This window comes from Thermobia domestica, chromosome 7 (assembly GCF_964235325.1).
Source record: "Thermobia domestica chromosome 7, izTheDome1.hap1.1, whole genome shotgun sequence".
Classification (NCBI taxonomy): Eukaryota; Metazoa; Arthropoda; class Insecta; order Zygentoma; family Lepismatidae; genus Thermobia; species Thermobia domestica.
Genome location: NC_137460.1, coordinates 181,082,943 through 181,103,993, shown reverse-complemented (window position 1 = coordinate 181,103,993; position 21,051 = coordinate 181,082,943). Strand labels below are relative to the sequence as shown.

The 21,051-nt window shown below is 37.4% G+C and overlaps 1 protein-coding gene across 4 annotated transcripts in view; it reads left to right on the top strand.

Annotated features, from left to right (window-relative positions):
- The window catches only part of hep (hemipterous), a 239,173-nt gene that overhangs the window by 87,825 nt on the left and 130,297 nt on the right, over window positions 1–21,051 (top strand). The gene's annotated exons all lie outside the window — the stretch shown is intronic.

The window sequence follows — 21,051 nt, the reverse complement described above, 5'->3', positions numbered from 1 at the left end:
CTCAAGACAACCACTGCAGTGGCTTCGTCAGTAGTCCGTAGTTGGCGTTTCATGCGTGAAATTGTGTTCCGGCCTAGATCCCATTTCACTATACGCCGACTGCCCTTACTTTTGGAATACGCCTCATATATACACTGCGTTCCACGATAACACTAAGGACCGTCTCCTGAAGAAACCAAAGCAGATAGAAACATGAAATCTTTTGTAACCTCCAAGGGACATAAAAGACAATATTATGGTGATATGGAGACCCTCTATCAGGTGCGCTCAAGGGGGTTACGGTGGGTAACTTCAAAATTTGAAATATCAACCTCCACCGTATGGTATCTCGTTTGAAAGGAAACCACGTGTAGAGACCAGGTTTGAAAACTACATGTCACTAGCGTGTCTCTATCCAACATGGCGGCCATCCGTAAAGTACGGTCGAAGTACGTTCCACTCATATCACTAAGGCCCATCTCCTGAAGAAACCAAGACAGATAGAAACATAAAATTTTTGTAACCTTCAAGGGACATAAAAGACAACAATATGCTGATAAGGAAAATTCTCATGTGGGGGCATAAGGGAGTTTAGGGGGTAACTACGAGTACTTTGACCGTACGTACGGATGGCCGCCATGATGGACAGAGACACGCTAGCGACATGTAGTTTCCAATTGGTTTCTAAACGTGATTACCTTTCAAATGAGATACATTATGGTGGTGGTTACTATTTAAGATTTTGTAGTTACACCCCGTAACCCCCTTAAGCGCACCTGATCGGGGGCTCTCCATATCAGCATAGTGTTGTCTTTTATGTCTCTTGAAGGTTACAAAAGGTTTCATGTTTTTATCTGCCTTAATTGCTTCAGGAGACGGGCCTTAGTGTTATTCATGGAACGCACTGTATATACCCAACTTGTATTTTTAAATCATTCCCCTCTGTTCCTATTACGGAAGAAGTTTTTTTTTTTTTTTATCTTAAATAGTGGTTAGTAGGGGACATTGAGGACGAAGATCGGCCTAAGTACCAAGAACATTAATTCTTTTAATCCAAATTTCTAATACTTGTACTTCATTTGTATCAATAGTTTACTATATATTATTCTATGTATAGCCTTGTGATGTAATCAGTATTGTATGTGCATTTTTTTTCTCTTGGCGCACTAGTGGCTGTATGCTGTTGTGGCAATATATATATTATATATATATATATATATATATATATATATATATATATATATATATATATATATATATATATATATACATCGGGTGTTGCAAAATAAGTGTTACAACTCTTGCGAGGTAACACTGCCCCTGAGACAAGAAAAAAAGTTTTCTTGAACTTTCGGCTATCGGACATATTTTCAGATCTACAAGCTGCCGAAAGCGTGGGAAAATGACTTTTGGACGCGAATAGTTCGGAAACTATCCAACGTAAAGAGGGCAGGTAAAAAATTCACTGAAGGAGTCATACTTGCTGTATTGAATTTTGCATGTTTCACAATCCTACCATGCACGCGCAAGGGATTCCCAAAGGAACGTAGGGAGCCCCGGATAATCTGCCAAATGAAAATTGGTCTAAATGGATATGAATTGATAGCGTTTCTACCAGGTAACAATAATTCGTTTGTATTAAGTCGATATCTGGAACAAATACAAAATGGCGGACACCTTCATGCCCGTTGTGTGTGGTTGCATAATCGCCAGGTACGGATGTTGGCCAACAGTGACGTTCTGAGTATTAAGTGTAGCGAATTTGTTCTCAAATGCTCTAGAAAGACATTTGGAGTGTCGGTGGAGCATAACAGATGAAGCAGGATGATTCACATGTGTGGAAATACTCTTCAAAAAATGCCCAGAAATGCACTCATACTAAGTAAACGTGAGTTCAAAGCGTCGGGAATGTAAGGATTAGCGTCAAGAACATGAATGTCATTGCCGATTCACCAATAACATTCCCTCAATCCCATTCAGTATGATGTGCACGGTTGCATACCAATAAGGATGCAACAACTGAGGGTAAGTTGAAATTGTGCAAGGGGACTCGCAAGGAAACTGGTAAACTAAATGAATGCCACTAGTGGGATCGCATGATCGATATTGAAATGTGGCCAATATTTGTGTTGATATCAACATGTAGCTAATGGACAAATGTCAACATGTCCCACTACTGCTGGGACACCGTCCCACGTGCGAAAAATAGGAAAATAACTACTCGGGTCTTGAATCTGAGGCCGTGGGCTCCCAGTAGGATTGGAAATTGCGACTACGCGAGCGAAACGAGCGCTCTAGCCCTGAGGCTTCGAGGGAGCCTCACTTTCTCTGTATTCATTTCTTTGAGGAGTACCCACTATGTTTGGCAAGCGCTCTTGTACAGCCTCCCGACATGCCTGTGTGTTTCATTTTGTTACTCCTATTGCACAGTTTTAAACAATCAGATCTTTAAGACGTTTCTTCCTATTTGTCATGTCGTTTTATTTTCCATATGTATGGTGTTCCAGCAGTAGTGTTACCTGTGTCAAATTAGTTCATTTTCGTCTTTGTCTTGGCATGTGCACTGTGTGTAAGATACGAATTTCTGAAGGTATTTTCCCATACTATTTCGAGTACGTCATATGTCACAGAAGACGTGGGACATGATACAAGTTTGTTATTTTCACGCTCTATCAGAATTTGAACCATGGATTAAAAGATTCTTTCCATATGTCGACTATGGAACAATGTCCCAAACTAAGAGGGACATTGGTACAATCGTGTTCTAGTTACGTTCTACCAAAAAGTGCACCAGATGCAATAGCAGAACGTACAACGTTATTTTCCTAGTTTACGCACTTGGGACGGTGTCCCAGCAGTAGTGGGACATGTTGGCATTTGTCCATTAGCTACATGTTGATATCAACACACTCATTGGCCACATTTCAATATCGATCATGCAATCCCACTGGTGACATTCATTTAGTTTATCCAGTTTCTTTGTGAGTCCCCTTGCACAATTTCAACTTACCCTCAGTTGTTGCATCCTTATTGGTGTGCAACCGTGCACATCATATTGCATCGGATTGAGGGAATGTTATTGGTGAATTGGCAATGGCATTCATGTTCTTGATGCTATTCCTTACATTTCCGACGCTTTGAACTCACGTTTACTTAGTATGAGTGCATTTCTCGGCATTTTTTGAAGAGTATTTCCACACATGTGAATCATCCTGCTTCATCTGTTATGCTCCACCGACACTCCAAATGTCTTTCTAGAGCATTTGAGAACAAATTCGCTACACTTAATACTCAGAACGTCACTGTTGGCCAACATCCGTACCTTGCGATTATGCAACCACACACAACGGGCATGAAGGTGTCCGCCATTTTGTATTTGTTCCAGATATCGACTTAATACAAACGAATTATTGTTACCTGGTAGAAACGCTATCAATTCATATCCATTTAGACCAATTTTCATTTGGCAGATTATCCGTGGCTCCCTATGTTCCTTTGGGAATCCCTTGCGCGTGCATGGTAGGATTGTGAAACATGCAAAATTCAATACAGTAAGTATGACTCCTTCAGTGAATTTTTTACCTGCCCTCTTTACGTTGGATAGTTTCCGAACTATTCGCGTCCGAAAGTCATTTTCCCACGCTTTCGGCAGCTTGTAGATCTGAAACTATGTCCGATAGCCGAAAGGTCAAGGAAACTTTTTTTTCTTGTCTCAGAGGCAGTAGTCACCTCGCAAGGGTTGTAACACTTATTTTGCAACACCCGATATATAATATTAGGGTGGCCCATATTATATAGTCAAATTTTCAAAATTAGTTTACAAATCTAGGCACCTCCTAAATTTTTCACTAGTAATAAAACAACTCTGCAGGTAAAATTAGAAGATCATATTCCAATTGGAAGACAGTGCTCAAAGGCATATTATATTAAGAATGAAATCCAAAAGTAGGGATTTTTTAGGTTAGTTTCAAGTTAAGTACAGCCAGCTGGAAAGTAGTAAATGACGTGTATTTCCTAGTAGAATGTCAACAAATAACGCAATAATACAAAAATCTTATATGGGAATGTAGTAGAAGTGAACATGGATTAATCCTTTGAAGACGGCGGCTTCAAACTATTGACAACTGCTTCTTTTGTCATCTGGGTTGGAACCAAGTGTGTGTTCGCTTTGACCACTTGCAGGAAGAACTGCTTTTCTTCTTCATCATTTGTCAAAAGCTTATTGAACTCTTCAAATGGTTTGACTCCACACTCAGCTATGTCATTTACAACTTTGAAGTTTTCTTTGTTATCCCCCCCCCCCTTCCTAACGTAATGTTAATTGCTGCTTCATTCATCCGGATGTGGTCAAAAAACTTGCATTTATTTTCAACTTATCAAACAACTGGACTGATCCTTTTGAGGCAAAATCAGTCAAAACAGCTTTGTTAGTTAAAAGAACTGAGTCTCCTCTTACCTTCTGCAGTGCAGGCTAACATTTCATTTTATTGACAACTGCCATTTTATCCTCACTGAATACTTTGAATACTTTATTTGAGAATAATCTCAAACTAACTAGTTCATCCGAAAGGTACCAAAGATGAGGTTTGAAGGTATTTTTCACAACCTTACTTATTTCTGGATCAATGCCATGTCATTCCACAGGGAAATACCTGACCATGGAGCATTTGCAACCACAGGTGCTTTAATCCAATATTTGACATACACAAGAGCTCCAAATTTTACAAAGCGTCTTAAGATTTTTCCTTTTGCGTAGTTTTGAGACTGCCTTAATCACGAAACAAGTATATTTTGATACGTGTAACAGCTTCGCCACCCAACGCGCGTGGTGTACTGCAACTGGAGTTTTCCAATGAACATTGGCTCGAGTATGGCCCAGAGCAAATAAAGAAAACTCCATATAGTCATCTCTGTGTTGTTTCTTGCTTCCTAAGGCAACTAATAAAACACTGACTGCAGAGAGTTTAAAATCACCACTGCCAGGAATATCTCCCAAATTTTGATAATTTTCTTGGTGTGTATAATGCCATGCTGCCATATTGAATCTTTTGAATAAAGGTATATCACGGGCTGCAAAGCAGAAAGTAAATACTTTACTGTGAACAGTTTCTAAAATGTGGTGTCTGCATGCTAGCCATAATAATTCTTTCAACTTTGTTTTCCAGCAGAGCACAAGCTCTATTTTTCAATGCTGTATTAACTGATCTAGTGTCAAAACACATGCCTACTATCTTGTTACACAAACCCCATTAAGTTAGCTTATTATAAACTGCATTCGCTGCATTTGCGCTAGTGGCATTTACAAGTTTTGGCACGCCAAGTAATTTATCTTTACCATCTGCAGATTTTTTTCTTACTGCTTTTCTTTTGCATTGAATAATACTTCGTGATAATGGCAATGAACTGGAGTCATGGCCTAGTGCTGGTGCAATACGGACCATTTATCTTAAGGCTTCCCTATCGTCAACTTTATGGCAATCTAATGCACAGGTGACATGTGCAGAAAATAAAGATATCTTTGCAATTGGTTCAGATTGCAAATCTCTAAGTAATTCTTTTTTTTTTTTTTTCTCAAAGATGATGATGGCCTATACGTACTATACAGCTCCTCTTCTGATTTATTTTTGACCGGATCAGAATTTTCTGATGAATCGTCTTCTGAATTTGAAATAGTCACAGTTGAGGATGCCGGGGACGAGAAACTTGGATCTGCACCTTGTTCAAGTCTCTGTTGTTCTTTCAGTCTTCCTTTAAGAATATTTGCTTGCTTTTTGCTGTATTTCTTGTCTCCTGATGAAATAACCGTATTTCTTTCTGTCCTTTCATAAATTAAAAACTTTGTCTTCATCTACTTTACACATAGTAAGTGCTTCATTGTGAGCAATGTCAAATATCTTACCAAGTTGCTCTTGAAATGATGTTTCACGTTTCTTTTCGGCATCAGACATTTTTCCCTTTTTTTTTTCCAACAGCAGATATTCAGAATGTACTTTTTCGAGCTTATCAACACAATGTTTTGTAAGTATAGTAGGTATGGCTGCCTTTTGCCACACTGAAATTAATTCGTTTATAGTACTGTGACTTGCATTTCTCACAGATTTTTTCCTATAGAAAAAAAAATTGAATTTGAGAAGAATTTTCCTTAAAGTTAGTACCTGATTAAATATAAATATTGGTTCTACAACTCTGATACCTATCAAGGATACACTGTCCGCTTGACGTGTTGAAGTTCTTGGCAAAGCCATATTTTCACATACAGTCCATATTCTACAACAATCACATTTAACAGAACAGTCCTCACGACCAAATATTGAGTTCTCATTTTTTCACTTTTAACAGTTTTCTTGATATTTAAACTTGCACCGCAACAGTCCTCACGACCAATTATAGACAGATCTAATTTTTTCACTTCTTTATACAGTTTTCTTGATATTTATTTCACAAAAACAGGATGTGGAAAAAATATATAATTAGAATTTTATATTACAAAAATGAACAAAATAACGCAAATTTCCAAATTTGAAAGACGTTGAGCACCGCCTTCTATTCTACCTAGGACATTAAAATTTTGACAGTTTACTACTATCAGCTGCAACAAAAAAAAAAATAAGACGGTTCCCAGTGTGTAGGATAAATTTGAATTTTTTGGGCCACCCTAATATATATATATATATATATATATATATATATACCGGGTGCACCATTTATAATGTCCCACCTTTATAACAGAAGAACCAAGCGAGATAGAGAAGCGAAACTTTGCATAAAACAACTACAGGAAGGGGGACATCTATTGATGTATTGGGTAACATCACCAGGTGAACAGTGTTGCCAACCCAATATAAAGTTATGATTTTTTAAATGGTATGACCTAAATTTAATTTGATAATTCGAATCAGCAATGAAAACAAAGACGAAAGAGATGACACTCGAAGATCAGTGTTGCATACTTTTTGAGAAATATTGTAAAACATGTGTCAAATTTAAACGCCTTTAACACACACAAGGAATGAAGTAGTAACTATTTGTGCACATTAAATGAAATACTGGGAAGAAGTCTTTAAAATGACTTCAAGTTTAGAAGGATCAGTTAAACAGTGTTGCCACAACAGGAGAGAGAAAAGTTGAATTTGGAAATAATGCAATAACTTGTAAAAGGTCCCTAGTACACTATGATTTAAAATTCATACAGCAAATCAGTATGTCATAAGGAGCATTGTCGCGTTCATTTGAGAGCGATAAGTCAAGTACTTACCGAGATATTCGGTACTCTGTAAAAGCTGAGAATTTTGTGATGTACAAGATGGTAACGCTGTTTCAAAATTCCCTTTTTTCCCCTCAGCGTTAGAGAAATCGTGAAGAACTTTTTAAAACGAAATAAAACATTAATCAATCGACATACAATAAAATGAAACCCATTTGAGTTCTTGAAGGGACTAATTAAACTTAATGTGGATATAAATTGCTCTTGAGTTCGTAATACGAATTCACATTTCAACAAGATGGTAGAAAAAATGTTTACGAGAGTTACCTAATAGCTATTTCGTGCGGTGAATATACTTATTTTCGTGCAACTTTAAGGGAGTAATATCGAAAGAATTCTATATTATCTGTAAATATTACCGACTTGTTACTATTTCTTTTTTAAACACGAGTGAATGAAATAAGTAACAGTTTGTTCCAATTGAAGCAATACAAAGGATGATTTGCAAGCACAATTTCTTTGGCTGTTTTGTAGCTGGTGGGTGTAGCCAAGCGGTATAACCATGATAATTACTCACTTTCTTCGTTTGCACGTCTAAGGGGATCATTCGGAAGCAATGTTCAAGAAATTGTACATACAAGAAATGCAAGAAGTCATTATAACTGCTATGCCGATGATCACTAACAAAATGTTAAATATTGCTTTGCGTTGACGCAATCCATATCGGAATAGTTCCCCAAGTCTCTGGCATTACCCATCAGGTCACGAAACAAATTTCTTTATGTGGTACTAGCAGCGTTCACCCCGCTTCGCTGCGGTCACCCCGGAACGCAATAAACTTTGTTACTTAGATAATTTTTACTTTTTCGCTTTCAAATTGCAGTAAATGTTAACATTATAGCGCCTGTCATTTATGTTAACCCGCCGAGTGACACGGTCATGCGGGTTGCATATAAATACGTTTATTTTTACCTATGATGAACTAACAAAGGATTTGTACGTTATGGACACTTGAATGGTCAATTATCTCAAGACACTGGTAATTAAAAATTAAAGTGATATGATAAAAACCATCTAGGGTCCAAATCCTAATAACCCCCCAAAAATAAAAGAAATTGGTTCAGCCGTATTAGCGTGATGAGGGAACAAAGGATTTGTACGTTCTCTTTTATAATATAGATTATTTGTACAGATGAACTCTCACTTAGTCATTGGCTCTAAAGTATTTTTTATTTATTATTGTTTTGCTACCATATTATAGATCTTTACAAAGGTTAGCTGTATGAGTTGTAGCCTATATTCACCAATGAAATAGGCATTTTTTTCTGGAAATACCTAATTATATGTACCATAAATTTCGTGTATTTTTTTAAAATTTCTACTTTGCCACTAACTTGTCAAACTGTACGTTATCTGTATTTGTCAGCTTATTTATTGAATGTATAGTTACAAATCGTCGAATTAGTTGAAACGCGCTACTGCTTTTCATGTGAAGCTCGACATAATATTTTAAGTACATTTTTAGGAATATTTTTCGTGCAGCTTTACTTTTGCCGCACAGCTCGAAAGAATTGTTCAAAAATTACAAGTCTTTCACAAATTTCTTCTTATTGTTTACTATGATTTGCGCTGGCCGACATGGAAACTTGTCAAAGGGAATAGTTAAATTTCAAGGGGACCATCATAATCAATTGTTGAAAAATTAAAATTCCTCTAGGATTAGCGCGTAAATACGGCGTCCGGATGTATGCATAAAAACTGCAATGCAAAGCACGAATGCTATCTCACCAAGTCACGGCAGGGCGAAGCTGAAGGGCACGAGCTCTAGAGAGGGGGTGCGTCCGAAGTGAGCAGGTGCGTCAGCGAACATTGGTATATGCAATAATAAAGATAGTGAAATGTGTGGATTTTGGTAATGATATGAGTTTCAATAATACTTGTCACGGTTTCATACTTGTAGCGTTCCACTTGTAAACATAAAATACAACTTCTGTACACTGTGCACAAAAACAGCACCGGTGGAAAAGTTTCTAATACAACCATCATTTATATGCACTCACTTATTTTATGCGTAGTAAAGTACTCGTAAGGCTTTTACACTATACTCTGCGTCAACCGAATTGGCGTGTGGCATTAACCAATAAACTCACAGTACGCTGTTACTAAACCTTCAGGGAGGAATCAAATCATTCATAATTAATTTTGTTCGTATTTGTGGACACTTATGAATGATTAGGTTCCTCCCTGAAGGCAGGGACGTACGCAGGGGGTGGGTCCTGGGGGTCCGGACCCCCCGAAATCCGGACTTTTTTGTAAATTTAGTCTAATTTTAGGGGCAATTTTACAAATTTTAATGTAATTTAGCCTGAAATTGTGTTTGGACACTCCCGAAATAAATTCCTGCGTACGTCCCTGCCTGAAGGTATAGTAACAGCGCACTGCGAGCTTGTTGGCTGATGCCACACGCCAATTCGAGGGACGCGAACTATGGTAACCTACACATCGAAACATAATATACAGGTGTATTACTTTGTATTTAACTCTATCGCTTGCAGAAATTTTTTAATGTCTTTTCATGCGAAGTACGGAATTTTACATGTAAATCTTTCAAAATTTGGTGCGCCAAAAGTAAAAAAGCACCATATTTACTATAAATTCAAAGGTAAATAAGTTGACCAAAATGCAAGTACAGTAGAGCGTCGATTATCCGAACGTCGGTCAACCGAACGACCGCTTAACCGAACTGTGTACTCGCTTGCACCTGTTACTCTCCCACCCTACCGTCCATCATCCCCCTCACTCCCAAACCAAGTTTCCCACAGTAGTCGCCGCACTGAGCCACCGCTGGCGGAACATTGCTTCTAATGGAGCCTTCATAAGGCGCTGCTGACCGGCCAAGCCGCCAGTCGCTGTGTTTCTACAATCAGCACACTTCTGTGGGTTTGGCACTGGCTGTAGAAGTACAGTCGAGTACAGTACGGTACAGTTCGATTATCCGAACAAACCAGTTTTCCGAACACCCATGTCCCCCAATTACTTCGGATAATCGACGCTCTACTGTAGTAGCAAGTAGTAAGAATGACGTAATGTACTATACACTGGCTCACGCACAACAATGCATGATATGTTTAACTTTTGTAATATAGTGCTGATGGGGTGCATTAAAATTTTATTTAGGTGATTTTTTCTTTCTTCTTTTCTTGAACATAAAATATGAGTTAGGATACGTAGGTTGGCTTTGGTTAGCTTAGTTTAGTACACATTTGGTAAATTCCTTCTATAATACTGCAGCAAACGTAAAAAATTGTGAATTGTGCATTAATATCACAAAAATCATAGATTCAAGTTTTCTCTTACATACACAACTGCTAGGTCGTAATTAATGAATTTCTTAAAATGTTTTATACGGCTTCATTCTGCAGTGGATTGTGTTAACGAAATGTAAAGGTTTTATTTTTATTATTATTATTATTTTTTTTTTTTTACGATTCTCTGTATGCAATTATAATTATTTATTGCATTGTTTGTGTTCGTTAGTGATCCGCAAATTTTGCGAACATTATTACGAAATTAGACTCATATACTGTTATTTAGCGTGGCACATAGACTGTTACTTGTTATGGTACCAATAGCTTCTAATGTTTGCATTTAGTGTTTAGATGTATCGTTACGTACAATATTATGTCCTAGCAACTATTCGGAATATTTTTTGCAATATATTGTAGGACAGTCATTTCAAAAGTTCTGCACACTGAAAGTTGTTATACAAGCTAATAATTTATTGTACAAAATACCTTTACAGGCCGTCAATACAATCTCCATACTTATTTATGACAGCTTCCCAACATTTGGCAAATTCTGTATTCTGGATATTGCACCTTCATTGTTGAGGTGTCTGATCACTCGGGTCACCTCACTGAAAGCTTCCTCAATCTAATCTAAACGTTTTCCACAGACTAGTTCTTCTAATTTGGGAAACAAATCAAAGTCTGGTGGGATCAAATCAGGACTATATTGGGAAGGGAAATATTTCCCATCCATACTTGTTAATTGCACCCTTATTTGTAGAGCAGTATGCGGCCTTGCATTATCGTTCAGAATGAGGACAGCAGCTGCAAGCATGTCGGGATTCCTTTCAATAATTTTCGGGCGCAAAACATTTTGCAGAAACAGCTTGTAGTATACGCCTGGTATAGACGTCCCCTGTGTCACTCTATTGTAGCCATCTCTTCATTCGTATCATACGCGATCATCGTGAGTTAAATGTTTGATTGTTGCTAGCGGAATTTCTTCGGGCGTTGTAGTGCCCTTAGTAATTGTGTTATTTTATAATGGTAATATTTTTAAGTAGTATTGTTAACTCTCTTTTGTAAGATCTGGCAACATTGATACTTCCGCTTCTGTGGAGGGAAGACGAGCGGGTGACTTCCGCAGTACTACGAAGAAAGAGACTGTGTACCGCATGGCTTCTCGATATCTGTAAAAATGAAGCCTAAAATTATAGTTAATCTAGGTCTCTCGTAGCCATCCTCCTTTTATCAGTAATCAACAGTTTTGACAGAGCAACATTGAGTGTAAGTGAAGCTTTACGGTTACTTTTTCATCATAATTTTGGTGTGCAATTTCCAAGAGGAATTTATAAAGAAGAGCAAGTGGTCTCCCACGTGTTTTGTTACAGCTACAAGTTTTGACTGTCAGTGTGTGCCTCTCCATTAATTATATTTCAAGTTTCTGTGTTCGTCCTAGTGACATTCTCCATTTAATACGATAATGGCAATTTTCGTGAAGTTTTTCTTAGTTGTGATAATGTATGAAATCATAATGAAACACTAAAACCTCTGTGGGAACCCGCCCCATGCACGCTCTGTCCGATATCATATCAGTGAAGGAAGTAATGTATTCAACCTCTAGCACAGAATCATCAAGAGTCCAGATCTTTACAAGGATTGTAACGAATCAGCAATGTACCTTCCCAGGAAGTAACTTGGTTTTCACGTACAAACGACTTAAATGCTGATACCCATTCATATATTTGTTACAACACTACTTCCTTGAACTTAAACATGTAGGCCTACTTCAACAAAAGGTGGCTTCTTTACATTCTAGTGTACTTGTTACTGTACCAAGTATTGGATTCTATAGCTACTTATGGCATTTTAGTAGCAAGTAGCAGGTTTATTCCAAACTAATATCCTTTCATATGTGTTGTTGTGAACCATTGCAGTTTCTTAAGTGAGCAGTATTAGTCTATTAACAAGCAGCTTGTAGAGTGGTGCAGGATTTATGCCAAACGCATATTCAGTTGAAATAATTTGGAGGCATTTTAGTGGCCCATAGCCCAGGTGAATGAGCGGCATGAAGAATCCACCCGTTATTTTCGCCGCCGCTCGCTCAGTGTTTAGTCGAGCGACAATGCAGTTCTGGGACATGTTATTTTACACCACAATACATTTCTCTGGAGTTTTTCATACTTTTTTCCATTATTAAGGAGTTACCTTGGAGCCCCCTTTGGTTTAGCTCCGCCCAGCCTTGGCTCAGGATCAACTGGTAGTGAGATGAGATGCTGTTGTGTTAGTGTTTCTTATATGAAGATGGGCAGTTTAAAGGTGTTTTCCTGATAAAGGTTGCCTTCGTAGCAACCACATTCGTCATTTTTTATGAGTATGTTGTTTTTAGTTATGTTCAATTATGTTTGAGCATGTTTGTGCGTATTAAAGCTCATCTTTGATATAGCCTGTTAATTTATCAGGCCCAGTTAAGCTCTTCGAAAGCTTACTTTTTCTAAGCCCTTTTTAGTGTTTATAATGTTCAGTGCTCTCTGAGTTGAGTGAAAGTGGCATATTAGCCAGTGGTTTCTCATAATAATAGTGAATCCTCCAGCTATCTCTCCAAGCTCATTTCAATGGTGTTCTTTGAAGAACTGTGTTTACAAGTGTGGTGCGCTACTTAATTATCCTGTTTTTATGTTGCTTCATAGCTGCAGTAAGCTGTATCCTCTACTATTTGTCAGTGCTACTTCACGAATAGCTGTTTTGTGATCTCACCGGTGCTAGGTGTCCCTTATAATCTCCATATAACGTTGGCCACTCGCATTTTAGTGCAGTTGTGTTGTTTACACAAAAGTGTCTTTATCTTATCTTATCTTATTGAGCATCAATCCTGAATACATGCTTCATTCATTAGTAAGTATGCTTTGTGCATATTCTCAGGTAAGAATCACAATGTTGAATAAACAAGCTTAACGCTACATGTGTTCATGGCAGCGTCACTCTCACCGGGGTGGAGCATAATGTTGCCAGTTCAATCAAGAAAAGGGCACAGAATGCCCATATGTGGAATGTAAAACTCATAGTAACAGGTAATCAGTCTCAATGGGTTATTAGGTGAATGTGTATAATTTTATTGCATACCTTTTCTTAGTGGTAACAATTTTAATACTGAGTTTTGCACTCATGTATGGATAGTGCACATGTAGGCGCGCACCCGATGGTGGGTATACGCTGGCTAGTACCTTATAGCTATATTATTATCCTTTAAGTCTAGTTGCAGTGTACAACAATTAACAATTATGATACGATATTATCTTTTGCATAATAAATTTAAACTATTTCTTTCATCATCCTCAGAAGTGACAATTCTTCTGGAATTTGGTAAGAATCTAACTTGCATATTGTTATGAGGTGTGTTAATGTTTCAATCATTATACAAGGGAGGTGAAGATGGTTGTCCCTCCTCAATTGTTTATAGCTGCAAGAATTTTGATGTAATCATGCATCAGTAACTGAATATTTTCACGCATGACTTTTTTTATTGTTTTTATAAATACACGAATATATGTTCTCGTGCATGATAGTATATGTACCTGTTATAAAGTACCTGTTCTATATCGAGCTTCCATGGCCCTAATACCAACTTTTGATCAAATAATAAATAATCTTTTCCATTTTAAGTGTTGTTGTTCAAGTGCAAGACCCCAGTAGCTAGATAAGTTTAATTTAAGATTAGCTATTTCTAAATTATGGTATACGCAGGAGCAAGAAAAGGAAGGGGGGTTTGTTCATGCCTTCTCGTAGAGCTGGTGTGGGCAAGCCTCGTGTTGTCGGACGTTGTCTGTGCGCCCTATACTTCATTGCCATTTCATCTTTCACAGACTGGCGACCCCTTGATACTCAGTTTTCTGGATTTTCTTTAGTCTGCGTTCTAAGTACGTTAGACGCCTTCCGCTCTGTAGCACTCAGAAGTTCCGGGCCATCCTCTGGGGAGCTACAGGGTGAAGAGTCTGAACTGTTTTATTGTGACGACTAAAACTTCAATTCTGGTTCAAACTCTCGTATCCAGGTTTCATCAATTCAACAGTCGTTTGGAAAAACTGATCTCCTTCTGTTTGATAACGTTGAAGCAATTTTTCTGCGATTCTTTTACAACATGCTTTCTGCTCTTTACTAAGACCATGCGGAACCCATCTCATCTTCATCTTCAGCTTCTCAGTAATGATTCTGTAAAGTGAAGTGACAGATATTTTGGCCTCATATGCAATTTTCTTACATGTTTTCGTCGACCCTCTCTCAAAATGTCATTCACAATAATCTCAGGAGTGTGGTCTGTTCCAGTTGATGGTCTTTCACTTCTTGGGGTGTCCGCAGTGCTTACACGACCTTGACGGAAAAGAGCTGAGCACCGAAATACACTGCTATGATCCACTACACTATTCGACAAACCTCCCGCAAAACATTGTAAATTTCAGTTGGATTCTTTCCACATAGAGTTTCGATGTTGATATAGGAACGCTTATCATTATGTGTAACCCAATTTCAGGCAGGTTCACCACTGAATTTCGCACAACACTGCTAAGCAAACCAGAAAACATAGAAACAATCGTCAAGCGCAAACTCTGACCCACAACTGACCTAAAAGTGAACTTGATCAACCACTCAAACGATCGTGCATAGGCTGTCTGCAAGACTTTTGAAATGACCCTCGTATTTATACCTGGACCCTCTCATTTCGTAACGGTTTGCGTCAACACAAAGCGAAAATAAGCATTTCGGTTTTTACTTTCACGTGGTGACGTGTTTGTTTTCTACGGACACAGTTCCACGTAGCTGATAGGATGGTGCTTGTCTCTCTCCCTTGTCTACCTTTACGCGCATATACACGAACGAACAAAAGCCCGTCTAAGTTTCCAACTTCGTTCTGTTCAAATAGATGAAATGATAGTTTCTAGTGACCACCATGCAGAGGTTTGTACGTATTTTTCCGAGAATAATCGCTTTTCAGACATCATTTTGCAGTATATCACAAATCTATATTCAATTATTGTGAACGATTGTACAAAAAACAAAAGATTTTGATTGAATTATAATAGGAAAATTGTGTGGTTATGCATTCTTAAACTGCGAGGGCACGGTTGATCAGTGGTACAGAACTTACCTCTGGTGCGTGGGGTCCCTGATACGATTTCCGATCCAGTAAGTTTGTGCTGGATAACATCGTGTCCATGGAGTTGTCGGGTACTCTCGCTTTCTCTCACATTCTCATCCCATTAATTCTTCTATCATCAGTCACTTGCTTTAATCATTGTCCCCTTTAGCCTAAATGTTATAAACGTTGGACGTTATACAGAAAGTTACACTGCGCTAAGGAATACGATCTCGTATAAAATTTGTAGAAGAACTATGGAATATTCTTTACACAGTATGTTTACAACTTACCCACCTTTGCTAAGGCGTCTGGTTTCTAAAGACACCTTGAGTTTCCACTACTTTGGCCCTGCCCTAACTTGGTTAAATACTTCCTTGCTTTTTGTGGCCATCCAGCACATATTTGATTTTTCTTTATACTGTACTCGTTTACTCGTCAACTCACTACGGATCCAACCGTTCATGGTCCCACCAGGTTCTCCGTTTCTTATCCGATCACATATATTTCTTGTTATTAATGGCCATTTAACAGGGGTTGTTTGTTGTTTGTTCCACTATAGCTTTTATGGCATATTTCTACGTACTGTACTTTTACTCATCACGTTTGAGTCGTCATAAGGGAATCGGCACCTATGAATCCATAAATGCAACTCACTTCTTAAAAAACAATATTAATACATTATTTGTAGTTAATTTCGTGGTGAATGAAATACAAAATAAGTTGTGTATGGTCCCCTAAAATTGGATAGTACGTATAAATATTGGATGATTTGAAAAATTTTGCTAAAATTTAAGAGAACATAGCCTATGTATTTTCAATTAAAATTTTACAACTATTAATATCTACGTTTTATTGTCTTTTCTAACTTATATTCAGGAGAAAGAAATTAAATTAAAGAAATATATGTTTATGATGATCAAGAAACAATTATTCGTAACATACATTACAAAATTCATGAAACAGAAATCATTTTCTGTTTCCTTATTCTAAATAGTTTGTTTTAATTTGGCATGTCACAGAATATAACTTATTCACAGATTAGTACTTTAATATTTCTCCCACGCAGAGGGAAAAAAGGGAATTTTGAAACAGCGTTACCATCTTGTACAGCACAAAATTCTCAGCTTTTACAGAGTACCGAATATCTCGGTAAGTACTTGACTTATCGCTCTCAAATAAACGCGACAATGCTCCTTATGACATACTAATTTGCTGTATGAATTTTAAATCATACTGTGCTAGGGACCTTTTTTAAGTTATTGCATTATTTCCAAATTCAACTTTTCTCTCTCCTGTTGTGGCAACACTGTTTAACTGATCCTTCTAAACTTGAAGTCATTTTAAAGAGTTCTTCCCAGTATTTCATTTAATGTGCACAAATAGTTACTACTTCATTCCTTGTGTGTGTTAAAGGCGTTTAAATTTGACACATGTTTTACAATATTTCTCAAAAAGTATGCAACACTGATCTGCAAGTGTCATCTCTTTCGTCATTGTTTTCATTGCTGATTCGAATTATGGTATTAAATTTAGGTCATTCCATTTAAAAAATCATAACTTTATATTGGGTTGGCAACACTGTTCACCTGGTGATGTTACCCAATACATCAATAGATGTCCCCCTTCCTGTAGTTGTTTTGTGCAAAGTTTCGCTTCTCTATCTCTCTTGGTTCCTCTGTTATAAAGGTGGGACATTATAAATGGTGCACCCGGTATATATATATATATATATATATATATATATATATATATAGAGAGAGAGAGAGAGAGAGAGAGAGAGAGCGAGCGAACCGGTTGTTAAAAAATTAGAATAGCTTCAGTGAGTAGAAGTAGTAGTAGTAGCTGTTGTTGTAGTGGTAGTAGTAGTAGGAGTAATAATAATAGTAATAGTAGAACAGTACTTTACAGTCTTGAATAAAGAGTCACTTTCCCAAACACATTACGATTAACATGGGCTGACAGTATTAGTTTCCGATCCGTCTTGTACAGTGTCCGGGCCGGCCCGGTCCAGTTTGATATACTGGAAACGGGCAGGGCCGGGCCGGGTAATCTGCCGGGCCAAAAGGGCGCGCACGGTCCGTGCAGGGCTCTGATGTACACTAGGATAGTCTTTAATTTTCGATTTTAATTGTACGCATCCCCTATAATGGTTCTATGTCGGAGCAAAGTAAACAATGAGAAAAATTAGCTCCATTGAATAATATTAGATGGTGCCTCAAACGACCTAAAAATTTTGAATGCATTTACAATAATTATTTGGTAAAAATCTGGAATACACCCCAGAAATTTAAAACTGGTTGAAGGGAATAACACCATATTTTAAATAGAGGTAGTAGAGTTAGATCTGCACCTCGTTTTGTGTAGCACTATCATGGCAGCCATCTTGAAGTCCGTGGTGTATGATTCGGGTCCAAAATTTCAGATCGAAAGAGGATCATATGACATGTTGTTTTCGGGTAGCGTTTTACCACAGACATAAATCTGATATTATTTTCCAGATACCTTTAGTCATGTAAGAATTACTAGCAGTGAAAGGAGGAAGTACTTTAATAGAAAGATGTGACCACAATACTGACTTTGGTATTAGCCCTATATACCATAACAAATTAAAGTTGTGCTGATACATTTAGATAGTGGATTTGCATTTGAGAGTTCTTTAAGCATCTAAGCCTTAGGCGGGGTTAGGGGGAAAGACAAGCAAGTGGAAAGACAGCGACCCTGTCCGTACAGAAGGTACGATGCATTATTCGTCTGGTGGTACTGAGGAAAACTGGGAGAACCCTCAGTCTCGATAATTGAATCGAAATTGCAGAGAGAATCTGAAATTATTTTATGTAACCTTGAGCTATTAAAGCAAAACTATTTAAATCTAGTGTTGTAAAATTTCCGGAAATTTTGAACTGGCTGGTAAAAAAAACAGTTTTTTCGGTTTCTTTCCGGAAAAATTGGGAAAATAACAAAAATCTTTGTATTAGGTTAGTTTTACTAGTAATGGAACTTTTTTTTTTCTTTGCCGAACGTGAAAAATGTAAATAGAGAAATTTCCATATTGTGAATATTCAAAACAGAAACATTCGAAAATAAAACTGTTGTAATTATTCGTGAAAATTAATAGTCTGCACTCATTTTCTTTATGTGTCTTTTAGTCGTTTATTCCTGGTTGTGCATTAATTACAGAACTTTTACAGTTGCATACAAGTCTATCATCATGAAGGGTTTTTGTTGCAACAAATAGGGCCTTTGAATGAACCTGAGTTCTTAATGTGCTCCTTGATCTGGTGAAATTTCTTTAATTTTAACCAAATTACTTCTTAAAAGAAAGAGCAGTAGACAAATTTCACTAACTAAGACATATAATGACTATTTAATATTCAAATACAGACTTTAATATAAACTTTAAGTACAAAATTTTGTATATAAACAAATACCTGTTTTCTAGTGCGACAAATCATCTACATATATGGAAATGAAAGTGACTATATTTGTAAGTTAACAACTTTTAAACCACCAGACTGATTTTGATAAAAATTATCAACATAGATGATGTTCGGGCCTGGGATGGATTTTACCATTTCACTTTAAAGATGCAACTTGGAGGAAGGAAGTGTGGATATATATTGAAAATTACCGGTCTTAGTTTTGGGGTTGCTAAGATGAACAGCGACATTTACGATGAAGCTTAAATTCAAATTCAGGTCCGCAACTTATATAAATGATTGAAAATAGCCGACGTCAGTGTCGAATCCATAGTTTTTGGGGTTGCTGAAGTGATCAGTGACACTTTCGATGCCGTTTAAATCCAAATTTATCCCCGCAAACTGAGGGAGGAAGGAGATATATAAAAATGGTGGAAAATGATTGATATTAGTGTGAATCCATAGTTTTCAGGTCCACTGAAATAAACAGTGACATTTCCGATGCAATTTAAATCCAAATTCAACGCTGAAACTTTAGGGAGGGGAATGGGGTGATATATATTTAAAAAATGATCGAAAATGACTGATACTAGTGTCGAATCCAAAGTTTTCGGGGTCGCTGAGATGAACAGTGATACTTGTAATGCTGTTTAAATCCAAATTAAGCACGGTGACCTGGGGACGGGGGAGATATACAAATGATCGAAAGTGACCAATATTAGTGTCGAATCCATAGTTTTTGGGATTGCTGTGATGAACAGTAACACTTCCGATGCCCTTTAAATCCAAATTCAGGCCCGCAACTTGGGTAGGGAGAGATATATAAAAGTGACTGAAAACAGGAGCGTCATTTCAGCTTTTGCTTGGGGGAGGATCAAGATCCTTGATATAAGTGTTTCGCACTTTTCACGGATTTACTACTATTTTATTGATAAATCTCGAACTCAGGTTGGGACAATTGCCCCTCCCTGCCCCCTAAATGACGCCCCTGACTGAAAATGGCCAATATTAGTGTCAAATTCATAGTTTTCGCAGTTGCTGAAATGAGCAGTTACATTTGCAATGCTGTTTAAATCCCAATTCATCCACGCAACTTGGGGGCGGGGAGATATATAAATATGATCGAAAATGACCAATATTAGTGTCGAATACATAATTTTTGGGGTCGCTGAAATGAATAGTAACACTTCCGATGCCGTTTAAATCAAAATTCATCCTCGTAACTTGAGGGCGGGAGAGAGGAGAAATTATATAAAAATGATCGAAAATAAGCGATATTAGTGTTGAATCCATGATTTTTGGGGTCCTAAGATGAACATTAACACTTCCGATGCTGTTTAAATCCAAATTGAGCGCTGCAACTTGGGGGAGGGAGAAGGGGTGGATATTTAAAAATGATCTAAAATGGCCGATATTAGTGTCGAATCCATAGTTTTCGGGGTGGCTGAGATGAACAGTGACATTTCCAATGCCGTTTAAATCCAAATTCAGCCCCCATTAGATACTCTTAAGGGAGGAGGGTGACACGTAAAACTAATTGAAAATGACTGATACTAGTGTCGAATTCATATTTTTTTGGAGTCCCTAAGTTCATTGGCGACAGTTTTGGTGCCCTTTATACCCAAAATGAAACGTATTCTCCCCGTGCGAAGAACGGGTATTCTGTTAGTCTTTAATAATAACAAACGAAAGTTTCATATATTAAATTCTTTAATATATTTGTCTCTGCTGAAATTTACACACGTGTGCGGTGTGTGTATGAGTGTATGTAAATAAAATTATCTATCTTTTTGAGTTGTTCGAAAAATATACAAATAATACAGAGGATTTTTTATGAGAAATCAGAAAACTAAAAAGTAAAATTAAAAGCTGTTGCTTTAAGTATTTTTCCTGCTAGCGAAATACGTTGTATACATAAATGCTGCAGACACGTTACAGCAAATAAGATTAGTATCAGCCGAAGAAACAGTTTTTAAATTATATTTTCCGGGTTTAGCCAATATTTCCGAACAAAAGATTTTTTCTAATGGG